The following is a 13,193-nucleotide window of genomic DNA, read 5'->3' as shown; positions in this document are numbered from 1 at the left end:
ACGAGCTGCGCACAGGATACACACCCTCAGCAGGTGTTGACGGTCTGTTGTGGCAACCAACATGCTCAAATACATACACAACCATGGACATCATGCACAATGGATATTCTAATCCCTGAAGAACTGCATGCATGTTGCTAAACTACACTTAGACTCATATGCCCAATCTTTGACAACTATGCCAGAGATGCCGCATGCAAAGTGGCAAGAGACCAGCATTGACAGAGATGAGGCACCTTGGAGGGTGAGGTACACCTTTATTACTCAGGTTCACACCTAGGGAAATGCATCAATAGGAACAGACTCACAGGTCATTTGGCAGAACATGTGCGACCTACACTGTACACCCCCTTCACAACACAGATGCTGTAAATCCATTGAACTGGCACACAAGTGAAGTGTGTGAGCCAAACACCCCCTGCTGCACACGGAGGGGCTTCAATTCCCCATTTATCCTCTCATGGGGATGTCCCACACTATGTCCACCCGTAGCATCCCGTATGTTTCAGAGGGAAGTTGTACACACATTGATGCCTTCATCATAATCCACTGTCCCATCACGGATGACTGCTACGAAGGGTGACTATCAATACATGGGAGTCATGCAACATGTCATGTGCCCCATGGTGAGTCGACATGTATGTATAGTAACACAACATGCACAGGAGCAGTGCCCACACATTACAAACACCTACCAACACCAAAATGCCGTGCAGCAATCCTTAACCAAATAGACTTTTCATCATGTCCGTGCATGGGACGCTGATTCAGCACACGTTGCAATACTCATGAGGAATAGCGGGAGCCCAACGATGACACGACCAGACAGCATGCCAAACAACCTGGGGATGACAGAGACACAAGAAGTCAGGGAAGAGATTGTCATCCGCATGCATGGTAATTTACTCTACAGGAATAAGTCTGTCACCATGCGATATTACAATTGAGTGTCTAAGCTAAAATGTGTGGAAGGACATCATCACTCGAGCGACACATCTGAACACACATCTAAGTCACTTAGCATACAGTCAGCTGGACACACACATTGCAACACATGCCACACAAGGCTCCAGCCGTGCACACTCAGACCCATGGACTCACCATTATGAGAAGAAGTTGCGTATGAGCTGACTCCGGATGTCGTCCTCCTCCTCCTCCTCATCGTCACTTGGCTCATGACCAAGCCCTTCATCCTCCACGGGTGGATGATCCTGCTCATCCGGATCCAGGATGAGTGGCACAGCCTTCTCCACTGCCATGTTGTGCAGCATGCAGCACACGAGGAAGGTCTTGCAGGCCTTCACCGGTGCATATGGGAGGGACCCGCCTGTCTTGTGAAGGCACCGGAATCTGCTCTTCAGGAGGCCAAACGTCCTCTCAATCACTCGCCTGGTCTGCCCATGTGCGTTGTTGTAACGGTGATCTGCAGCTGTTCTGGGGTTGCGGAGGGGTGTCATCAGCCATGGCATGTTGGGATAGCCAGAGTCCCCTACATGGAAACATCATGTAAAGAAGTGGGTCAGGAGATGCCATAAGATAATAAAATAGTGCTAAACAGAGGACAAACAGAGTATACCCACTGTTAGACCTGTCTGATTCTGAGAGTCCCCTCACACCATGATTTATTTTGTTCCCCCGTGCCTCCTAAAATTTGTCGCTTTTTATTTGTCTACCAGGACCTTTTTGTGTGTTGTCCCATGGGGCTAGATGCTCCTTGACGCTAGTTGCTCACCAAGTTCCTGGCACCTATGTACAAGGCGCCTGACGGAACCGGTGGCATTACACACCGAGGTTGTCAACCCTAAAAGGGTGGACACCATTGTCCCCTATGAGAGTGACTCCCATTGGAGTCCTTCTGACCTCTGACCCTTTGGAGGTTTTGGCGCACTCTGTGTAACCTGCAAACCTGACAGGAATACCCTCAGAAGTTACAAGTACACAAAATGGCTGCCTTAGGAAGCCCAGTATGGTGGCTCCTAATGACCAAAAAGACACCTTGGAAGGGCCATGTCATTGACACAGCCAGGGAAGATTCTAGAACCTTCTGGCTCGTGCTGGCACCCCAGGGCACTGGCTATAAAAGGCCCAGTCCCTGGCGGCCATGATGAGAAAAAGTGGAGAAGAGAAGAAACATAGAAGAGGACTTGACACCAGATTGACACCTGCCCTGTTCCCCCCCCCCCCGAGGCAGCTGATAGCGCAGGCAGAAGTACAGCCGAGGTTGTTGGCGTGGACCCTGACTGGCGTTCCAGTCAGAAGCGCGAGCAGTGACCTCTCGCCTTCAGCGCCTGGCCAGCGAGTGCCCAATTGCCCCTCAGAGACTTTTGCCATAGTTAGAGCCTCCCCGCCTCCCCCAGTGGTGAGATCGCGACTGCGACCCTTGACAGGGCCCCTTCAACTTAAGTGCCTCCTGGCAGGCATTCGGACGTCTCCGAACCCACCGCCGTCGAAGCGCTGATCGTGGACAGAAGGTGAGGTGCTGCGCTGGGGCGGGGAAAGGCTGGCCTTCATTTGGGCGAGAGTACCGTCTCTGCCCTGCCCGAGTGACTTGGGGACTGTTGTTGTGGGCGGGAGCCCCCCCCGTGAGTGAGATCGGAGGGAGGATCGCGGAGCCCCTGGAACCCTCCTTCGCCCTTGGGAGAAGGGCCATACTGACTGGAGCACTTACTGGCGCAGCTAAAGTGAGGTGGGACCGTCTCTTCCCCTGAAGTTGCCGCATTGTTCCGGGACTGAGGTGCGGCTCCAATTTTGAACTGTGCGCGCAGGTAGTTTGACCCCTCCGGCAGCCCGTTCGACGGTCTGAGGACTCGTGAACTGAAGCCGCCTTCGGAGACCCCGCCGGCGTTGACAGAAGCGCACAGACTCCTCCGGCCGCAGTAGTATTAAACCGGCTGGCCGCGGAGTGTAATTGCCGTAGTCATTGTATGTCTTTATCTTCCAGATACACGCGCAATATGCTTTAAGTGCAACTAAAGGATTATCACGAGTATCTTGTGCCCAGAGAGCCCGAACCCATGAACACTTCAAAAACTGTAAGAGCGCGCATTCCGCATTAAATGGCAATCTAAATGTGTTTACCCTGAAAGTGATTAATTGGTGGCAGCGATACCAGTATGACCCTGAGATATTTATGTGAAACGATCGGTATCTAACTTGCTATGCAATTGTGATGTTTTGCTGATATTTATTCCAGTCATTGCTGATATTTATTCCAAATGTATTGAATCCTGATATTTATCCAGTATATTTATTTATTAGAGTCCAACCATTTATTCCTACGCAACCAGTACACAGCTAATCAAACCCATGTACGAAAGGTGAATGTGATTAACTAATTGAACTTCTTCCAACCCAGAGAACTTTTACATAAACGAAACGTATTTTTCTATAACAGTGGTGTGGTGTCTTTCTTTTTATGTGGTGTGCAGGGAGTTATTATTTGGTCATAGCCGGCTTAACACAACAGCCTTCTACCGCCTTGTCACTCGAGCCAAGCTACCCCCCTTTGTGCTGGGCTTGCCCATCGCAGGTCCAACATAAAATTGGTGGCAGCGGGTGGGATTACGAGCTGTGCTGTTGTGAACCTCATAATAATTCAGTGTGCATCACAGGTACAAACCCGGAGTATTCTCCCAGCGGCCTTCTAATTCTGTGATTTTGTTTTTTTAAATTCTTTCCTGGAGGTGGGTGGAGGTGATCCTCAGAGGAAGTTCCTATCTTCATAACCTACTTCGGTGTGGTGGTCCACCCTTTCAACTGACAAAAATGGAATTCAAAATGTCAGAGCTGGAGACCTATACTATGGCACAGCTCAGGGAGTTCTGTCAGGAAAGGGGAGTGTTCGTTAGGCGAGGAGCCAAGAGAGAGGAGCTCCGTACTAGTCTGCGAGCCTGGGTGGAAGCACACACGGAGGGAACGGTAGAGGAGGAGGAATCAGACAGGGAAACTGTCAGGGAGATGATTACAGAATGTCCCCTGGGGGTGGGTGCGATGTCTATCAGCTCCAAGGTAGCCTCACGGGAGGGCAGTAGTGTGTCATCAAGAGGGTTATCAGAAACCGAGTTAGCCGACAGGAGAGAGGAAAGACAGTTTAGGTGGGAGTTGGCCAAGCTGGAGATGGAAGGGAGGAGGATGGAACATGAGTTCAAGTTACGAGAACTCAACCTCAAGACCATTAACAATACTCGGGGGGGTGTCGAGTCCAAGGAAATTGCCAGGGAGCCCAGGCCCCATTTACCAAAGGACGTAGTCGCCAGTTATTCCGCTGGGGACGACATAGCCAAGTGGCTGGCAGCCTATGAGGTCTCCTTAAGAGCCCATGGGATCCATGAGAAGCACTGGGGTGGTGGATTATACCGGTACATGCCTCCGACAGGAAGGGATGCCCTATTGGCCCTAGACCGGGAGGAACAGGTAGACTACCCCGCCATGAAGGTGGTGCTCATTAGGAAGTTTGGGTTGACCCCGGAGAAATACCGGCAAAGGTTTAGGGGTAGCCACAAGCTGAGCTCACAAAATTGGGTTGACTTCCTGGATTTTGCCAAGAAAGCCCTGGAAGGGTGGGTCCAAGGTAGTTAGGTGGAGGACTATCAAGGGTTGTATGACTTAATCCTCAAGGAGCATCTACTCGAGAAATGCCTTCCCGAGCTGAGGCAACACCTGGTAGACAGCAAACTTACTTGCCCCCGTAAGCTTGCTGAGGAGGCGGACATTTGGGCAAGTACCCGAGTGTCCACGAAGGGGACTGGAGGAGATTCTCAGAAGTCCGGACAGGGCGCTCCCCTAAGGAAAGAGGGGGAGATAACAAGAAACAGGAGTTCTCCAAAGGCCCCCAAAATAACTTTAAGGGGAAAAACACCTTTTCCAACTCTAAGGCTAACCCGCAGAAGAACCCTAACCCTGGCCAGAGTCAGCAGCCAAGGGTTGTCCATTGCCCAAAGAGACCACCCCCTCCCGCTGGAGGAAAGGCCCCGGGAGTCGCTAGTGTAGCGCTCGGGGAGGAGATGCCCTTAAGTGAGGGAAGGGAGTGGGCGGGAGTCACCTTAGTGTCCCTGGGTGATCGGGAGATGGTTCCAAAGATCCAGGTGCCCTCGAATACTACCAAGTATGGGCAGTGGGTCACCATCAATGGCCATAGAGGGGAAGCTCTGAGAGATACAGGAGCCAGTATGACTATGGTAAGGAGTCAACTGGTGTCCTCGGAGCAGGTGGTTCCGGGCGTACTTCATCCAGCCGCACTGGCTGATGGCAGAATGGGCCACTATCCTGTGGCCGAGGTTCCCTTTGAGTGGGGAGGGGTTGCAGGTCCACTTCGAGTCGCCGTAAGCCCCGCCGTGCCAGTCGATTGTTTGCTGGGCAATGATTTGGAGCACAATGCTTGGAAGGAGGTGGAATACTGGACCCATTCGGAGATGCTGGGTACACCTGATTGGGCCTGTGTGAGTACCAGGTCGGCAACTGCTCGGGAGGAGAAGTCGCAGGGGTCGGAGTCTGGAACAATGGCCCACCCCATAGCTGCTGATGAGGGAGCATGCCGAGGACAGGAGGAGCCTGCCTCGACGTCCGTGTGTTGAAAACTAAAACGGCGATATGATTAAGCATTCACTAAAGACATGAATTCTCTCTAGTTAAAACATGTCTTCCGTCTTATGTTGCCTAATGTCTGGACTCCATTTTGTATTGTCGTGTCTCCACGTGCTCAGCACGAGAAGAGTCCTATCTTCGTGTTAGTTGCTCTTGTAATCTGCCTAGTAACAGTCTATAAATAGCTCCTTTGTCCGTCTGGCGCATGCCCAGACTTGACCACATCTGTTATCAGTTAGTCCTTGCTTGACCATGTTTTCGCGGGCTCAGGAAATTGTTTACTCCGCCCACATATTGGTTCTGTATCGAAAATGTCCATAAAAGGTAATACTCTTTGCCTCATGTTGTATCCACCCACTTATGAGCCCCACTGTTGTGTATAAAAGGGGACTGTGTACGCAAGTTCTGTGTGCTACTCTATGCAATACTGAAGAGTGTTGTATAGGTTGTAGGACCACCCTTAAGGGTTAATAAACTCTGTCTTGTATTTGCAGTTTCCGTGCCAACTTCCTTCTAGTTTACATTACAGGAGAGCGAACCCTAGTATTCTGCGGGCCTAGCTGGGGCCCGTATTCATCAATTGGCGCCCGTCACGTGGGGCTCATCGGCGACTCGGATGCTCGAAGGACTGGTCGTGACGAAGGTGAGGTATTTGGCTGGGGATGTGATCACTGCCAGTGGCGTTTTTAGTCCTGGCATCCCGAGGTTTTCTTCCTTCCCTTCCGAACTGACCTTCTGGGTGGCGCCGGTCCTCGACTGAGACCTCTTCTGTCGGTTTGCCGCGACAGCCGTTTGGGTGAATTTTGGAACTTGGCAGTTGGAACCTGGACACTCTTGATTGGTAAGAACCGTTGTACGGTACTTGCTCCGAGTTTTGAAGCCTGGGTTGGCTATTTGAGTTTGATTTGTGATGACCGGTCATATTCTGTATTGATTACTGTGAGAATATATGCGTTGCAACACATATAGGCAGGTAATGTGGAGATATTTCTCCGGAGCTGTGTAAATCTGAACGGCGCAAAGTTTAAGTGCCATTTTTGATAATACTGCATATTTTGCATTATTTTTGAGCATGCCTGCTTTTAGCGCACTCCGTAAGTGGCGCTGCTGTTTTGGAAACTGGTTAAACCTCGAGGAATCTGCTCCAGCCCCCCCAGAGGGGACTCCTAATAGGGATATGTATGTGAAGCATGGTCTTTCCTCTATAATGTACAGCACAGTGTGGAGGAAATATACCAAAAAGGATCCTGAGTTACGATGGCCTTTGTATGGATCGTTTGATATGCGCAAGATTGAGTATGTGGAACAGTGTATGTGTAAACGGCGTGCTCTGCAAGACATGTTTGAATGTGTACAGTTATGGGTGAAGGAAGTGCGTGAGCGAGAGAAACGTGAGAAAGCGCTGTTGGATAAAGAGCAACGGAAAAATGATCATGTGAGAGCGCAGGAAGCGAAGCGTCAGGAGGAAAGAGAACTGGCGGAGAAACAAGAGAAAGAACGTAGGTTGCAAGTATCGGGTCAATATGCTGTCCGCCAGCCACTTTATCCTGTCCTTACTAATCTTGAAGATGATTTTTATTTATTAGATCGCTCTCCGCCCCCTTATGTTGGTGCGTCCGCCCCGAGATCGCAGGATTCTGGATCGGTTTCGGATAAGGTAGACACGCGGTCCATGTTATCAACTGAGCGTATGGGTGAGCTTCGGAAAATTTCTCTTCGTGCGCTTAAGGACAAGCTACCTCTTTCTGAATTATTGGAATCTTTGGAACATTGGCGGGATAAAGAGCGGCTGTATTTTCTTGAAACCTTTTCTCATGACGTGATTGCTGCCTTTCGGAAATATTCTGATGTTTTCGAGCCTGATGATGTAGTATCAGATTCTAAAGCATTACGTAACGGTGTTTTTTCTCCCTCTAAGGCACCTGATGCGGTCCGGTGGCTGTTTGCATTGCGGGACGCGGCGTTTGAACTTAAAGAGAGAGCGCGCCTAAAGACAGGGGAGGAGGAGCAATCGGATTCACGTATCGGCGGCGACCAATCATCTACCTCCCACTCAGATAAGAGCGAACTAGTGCATGCTAAACCAATGCGAGAGGCAGCACCTTTGTATGTTCCTCCTAAAGGAGCAGGAGCTAGCTCAGATATGTCTTCCCCCGATGCTAGGGGTTATTTTGTGTATAATTGGGTTTATACTCCCTGACATAGAGCTGATGTTATGGCATTGAAGAATGCATTGCCTGACCCCCGCAAGAATCCGGCGGCCTTTTACGAAGAGGTCGAAGGGGCCTTGAATTCTTGTACTATGACTTTAGCAGATATAGATTTGTTTTTTGGGCTTATTTTACCACCGGATATGTGGCGCTCTGTGCGGAAGGTGGATGATCAAGCCGTTTTTAGGGCCAAATGGTCTGAGATTGAGGATGAGGATAGGGAGAGAAAACCCGCGCAAAAACCGCCCCAGATTATTTTAGATCTCCCCGCTGCTATCTTGACTAAGTTGAAAATGATTATTCCCCCTAAAAAGATTGACTGGAATATGTTAGCCTCGTGTAAACAGAAGGTTGATGAATCAGTTTCAGATTTCTTTACACGCTTTGAGGAGACCTTTCATGATTTCAGTGGTCAGTCGCTTACGGACGATACGGGCCGACATCTTTTTGTGGATAAATATGTGGCAAATTTATTACCGGGAATAGCAGCTCGTTTAAAAGCGAGTGAAAGTTCTTGGTCCACCTCGTCTCTGGCATCCCTCCTGACTATGGCTCAGTATTATGAGCGTCAGGAACAAGAAGCGAAGGGGAATGAGGAGAAGAAATCGAAAGATTTGAAAACTAAGGAGATGTTAGCACAAGTATATGGTCCGCCTCGTCGGGGTGTAGAAAGAGGTAGGGGAGGACTCTATGGTCCCCCTTCGGGTCGGTCAGATGTAAATAGAAATCAATGTGCGTATTGTAAACAGTCGGGTCATTGGGCCAGAGATTGTCCGGTATTATATGCATCTCGTCAGGGACGTGGTCAGGGACCACCGAGAGGTAGAGGGGGCTTTTCGAATTATAGAGGGAACTCTAATGATTGTACTCGATTTGAGCCTAACGTACAGCAACGGGATAGGCCTAATGTGTTTGATAGGCAACACCAGTATCAAATGTCTGGGAACGACCGTTCTGGGTACCATGACTCACAGCATGCGTAGGATTGCGTTGGATGGGGGTTTGAATCAGTTGAAGTGCCGGTTGATCAGAAGGGTCCTTATGTTTCAGCAAATGTTTTGGGTTCTACTGATCGGTTCCTAGTTGATACAGGAGCTACTCGCAGTGCGCTGTCCAAACAATTGGTTCCGAGGGCTCCCCCATCTGGCTTAATGGTTACATCAGTAGGGTTTGATGGTACACTCTCTCGAAGCCCTCTTTCCCGACCCCTTGCATTCCATGTTGACAACTTTTCTGCGCCATGTCCGTTCCTGCTTGCCCCGAACACGCCCGACAACATTATGGGTCTTGATATGCTCAAGCACTTTAGAGCTACGATCCGCTGCTCCCCTACTGGAGTGCGTGTGATATTAAACGATAATCACCCAATGACAGACCGGATGTGTGTGGTTGCGGAGGATACTGTATTAGCTTCCCTCCCTCATTCTTTGTGGGCTACTTCGGATACTGATGTGGGACAGATGGTGATTCCGCCGGTCCACATCAGTGTCCAGGAGGGTGCGGTGTTGCCGCGCCTCCCTCAGTATCGCATTTCCCAGGAGGGGGAGGAGGCACTTATACAGATTGTGCAGGATTTGATTAAGGTGGGAGTAGTGGAGGAAGTTCCCTATAATGTCTGCAACAGTCCTATTTTACCCATTTTGAAGAAAGATACCGATACTAGGGTTTATCGTTTTATCATTGACCTAAGGGAAGTGAATAAGATAGTGATACCTCAATATCCAGTGGTTTCTGATATCACGACGTTACTTACTCTGGTCCCGCCAACGGCGACCACGTTTTCAGTTATTGATTTGAAAAATGCCTTCTTTTCAATTCCTATTCACCCTGATAGCCGATACCTTTTCGGTTTTACTTTAAATAATAGGTCTTATAGATTTTGTAGAGTCCCTCAGGGTTATACAGAAAGTCCTAGTATTTACAGTCAAGCATTTAAGAGGCAATTGGATTTCTTTGTTCTGCCTGAGGGTGTCGCCCTTATACAATATGTCGATGACATCTTGTTGGCGGCTGACACTCCTGAGCTGTGTGAGAAGTGTACGTTATCTTTGCTTTCCTTTTTGGCATCGCACAATCACAAAGTGTCGAGGAAGAAATTGCAATTCTGTAGACCAAAGGTGACTTACTTGGGTCACCTTTTGTCTAAGGAGGGGCGTGCACTCACACCAGATCGTATTCAAGCAATTTTGGACACGCCAGTACCTTCCACACAGAAGGACGTGCGTGCATTTTTGGGTCTTGCTTCTTTCTGTAGGCAATGGATATTGGGATTTTCACACATAGCTAAACCATTGTTAGCCCTTTTGACAAAAGACACACCGATCCCTCTTCCCTGGTCAAATGAGTGTGAAATTGCCTTTCAGCAATTACGACAAGCCCTTTGTTCAGCACCAGTGTTAGGTACCCCTGATTATACGAAGCCCTTTTCACTGTATGTGCATGAGAAAGATGGATGCGCATTATCAGTTTTAGTACAGATGCACGGCGACAAACAGCGCCCTTGTGCATATTTTTCGGCTGTACTTGATCCTGTTGCCCGAGCATTACCAGGTTGTTTTCGCTCGGTTGCGGCGACAGCTGTGTCAATACGCCAAAGCGAGGGGATTGTGTTATCTCACAAACTGTTGGTATTAGTCCCCCATGCTGTTGATGCCCTGCTTAATCAGACAAAGACGCAGCATTTGACCAGTGCTCGTTTAACGGGATATGAGTTGACGCTTTTGGCTCCTCATATTATGTTAAAGAGGTGTGCAACGTTAAATCCAGCCACATTGTTGCCGTTCCCGGAACCTCAGTCTGAAGCACGGAAAGCACATGATTGTATACTTGTGACTGAGGAACAGACAAAGGGTCGTATTGATCTCCAGGATATGCCCTTTACAGATGTAGATGGAGAACTGTGGGTGGACGGATCATGCCTGAAGCTACCAGATGGTACGACTTCAGCAGCGTATGCACTTACCACATTACAAACAATAGTGGAGACAGCACGCATACCGCAGAAATCAGCTCAAGCAGCGGAACTGATAGCATTAACACGAGCATGTGAGCTCAGTACAGGATTGTGTGTGAATGTTTATACAGATAGCCGCTATGCCTTCGGAGTAGCGCACGATTTCGGCCTACTCTGGAAGGAGAGAGGGTTTCTAACATCACATGGAGCACAGATAATGTACGGGGAGTTAGTTCACAACCTTTTGACTGCATTAACATATCCAAAGAAGATTGCTATAGTTAAATGTAGTGCTCATAAGAAAGTGGTTGATAAAGTTGGAGAAGGGAATGCTTTAGCAGACCGGGTGGCACGAGAGACTGCGATGCAGCCTTGTGCCACTGCAATGTATGTTGTGAAGTCGCAGGCAGAAAGATGGCACGATGCTAGGAGGGAAGTGCTGGAGATACAGAGGACCGCTTCCGATAAGGAACGGGAGCAATGGTCCAATGATGGGGAATTGGATGATGAAGGGTGTTGGAGAAGTAAGCAGATGGATAAGTGTAAGTTACCCACAGCCTTCGTACAACCTATGGTTCAGATGGCACATGGACTAGCGCATGTCGGAGCTTCCGCAATTGTCAAATTACTCACACGAGTTTGGGAGCATCCGGAGATCGCTAGTACGGCAAAGAGGGTAGTGCAGACCTGCATGATTTGCCTGAGGTATAACCCGGGAAAGGGTACACGAACTCCAGCAGGAGGATTTGCGACACCTACTGCACCCTTTGAGGTTTTGCAGATGGATTACATTCAGCTTGAGCGCTGTAACAATCTGAAGTATGTCCTAGTAGTGGTTTGTGCCTTCAGCAAATGGGTTGAGGCATACCCTACGAAAGACAATACTGCAATGACTACAGCCAAGATGCTATTGAAGGAGTTCTTCCCTCGATATGGTGTTTGCAGATTGTTATGGAGTGATAATGGACCTCATTTTATAGCAGACGTTATCAAGTATGTCCTGAAAGGCCTGGGAATTACCCAAAAATGTCATGCAGTGTTTCACCCTCAGTCTGCGGGATTGGTCGAGAAATATAATGGTACTCTGAAGCTTAAGATCGCGAAGATCCAAGCTTCGACTTCTTTGACTTGGCCAGATGCTTTACCGCTGGCATTATTGTCAATTAGATCGATACCGCATTCTCGGACCGGTCTCACACCCTACGAGATTGTATTCGGACGCCCAATGAATATTTGGGGTCCACCAAAACCAAAGTCAGTGTATGATGTACCTTGTGTAATGATCAATGATTATCTGGCACAGTTAACGGATAATTTGGTTTCTATTCATCAACAGGTTCGAGAAGCGCTCCCTGATCGGTCCACAGGTGAAGGTCATAATCTCCGACCTGGCGATCAGGTTATGATCAAAGTATTCGAAAGGACGAACAGTCTGGAGCCGAGATGGGTTGGTCCTGAGCAGGTCCTGCTTGCAACGAGGACAGCTGTGCGAGTTTCCAATCGGAAGAACTGGATCCACTCCTTGCACTGTCGTAAAGTGCCGCCTGGATTGGTGGAGCCTGCTGTGTTGACCGACCATCGAGAAATCCTGACTGCGGAGAAAGGCTGTGCTGTGGAACCGAACGACACTGAGGAGCTCTTCCCGGACCAATCGATTCCTGGAGGAGGAAGATATCATCTCAGACCGAGGAAGTGATTTTTGTATCCAAAGACGTTGTCAGAACGACCCTTAGGTTAGTGAAACGGAGAGCCAATGAGGCAAGGGGGGGGGGATCAGCCCTGCATTAGTGTAGTGACACCCGTCTTGGCCCGCTGGTGAAGAAATCAACGGCTGCCTAAGGGGAAGAGTTCTGACAACCTTTTAGTTTCAGGAAGATATTGACTTCTTATTACAGGATGGAGAAGAAGAGGATTCTCTGTGCGACAAGCTTTATTATCATTGTGGCTATTGTTGGTATAACCACATGGTTTGTTGAAGACGTGACTCCTGCCCGTGAGTTGCTTGTTTTGACCACTCCAGTGCCTGAGGAGCACTACTTCTATACCCTTCCGTATCAAGAATTGAAGCATCGTCAGTCTTATTTGAATAACACTTTCATCCAGATGTTGCATCATACCCATGTTGCTACGAATGCTACGAACTGTTGGATATGTGGTATGATGCCAGCTCATCCGAAGAAAGGAGGAACGCCGTTCATACCTCTTCCTTTCTCTCATAATGGCTCTTGTAGAGCATGGTACACTTTGCTTTTTGCCACACGGAAACCTACAGTGGGACGACTACTTTTCAGACTTAATAAGGAATGTCATCAGGATAAAGATGGCTATCCACAAGCGAATGGGACAATATGGGAATGGGAAGAATATCGACCAGACAATGAATCGATCCCCTACATTTTCACGAACACTAGAGACACAGTAGGCAAAGAGAAATGTGTGATTCAAGT

The sequence above is a fragment of the Triturus cristatus genome, chromosome 1_1 (assembly GCF_964204655.1).
Source record: "Triturus cristatus chromosome 1_1, aTriCri1.1, whole genome shotgun sequence".
NCBI classification, from domain to species: Eukaryota; Metazoa; Chordata; class Amphibia; order Caudata; family Salamandridae; genus Triturus; species Triturus cristatus.
Note: the sequence above shows the minus strand (reverse complement) of the source record.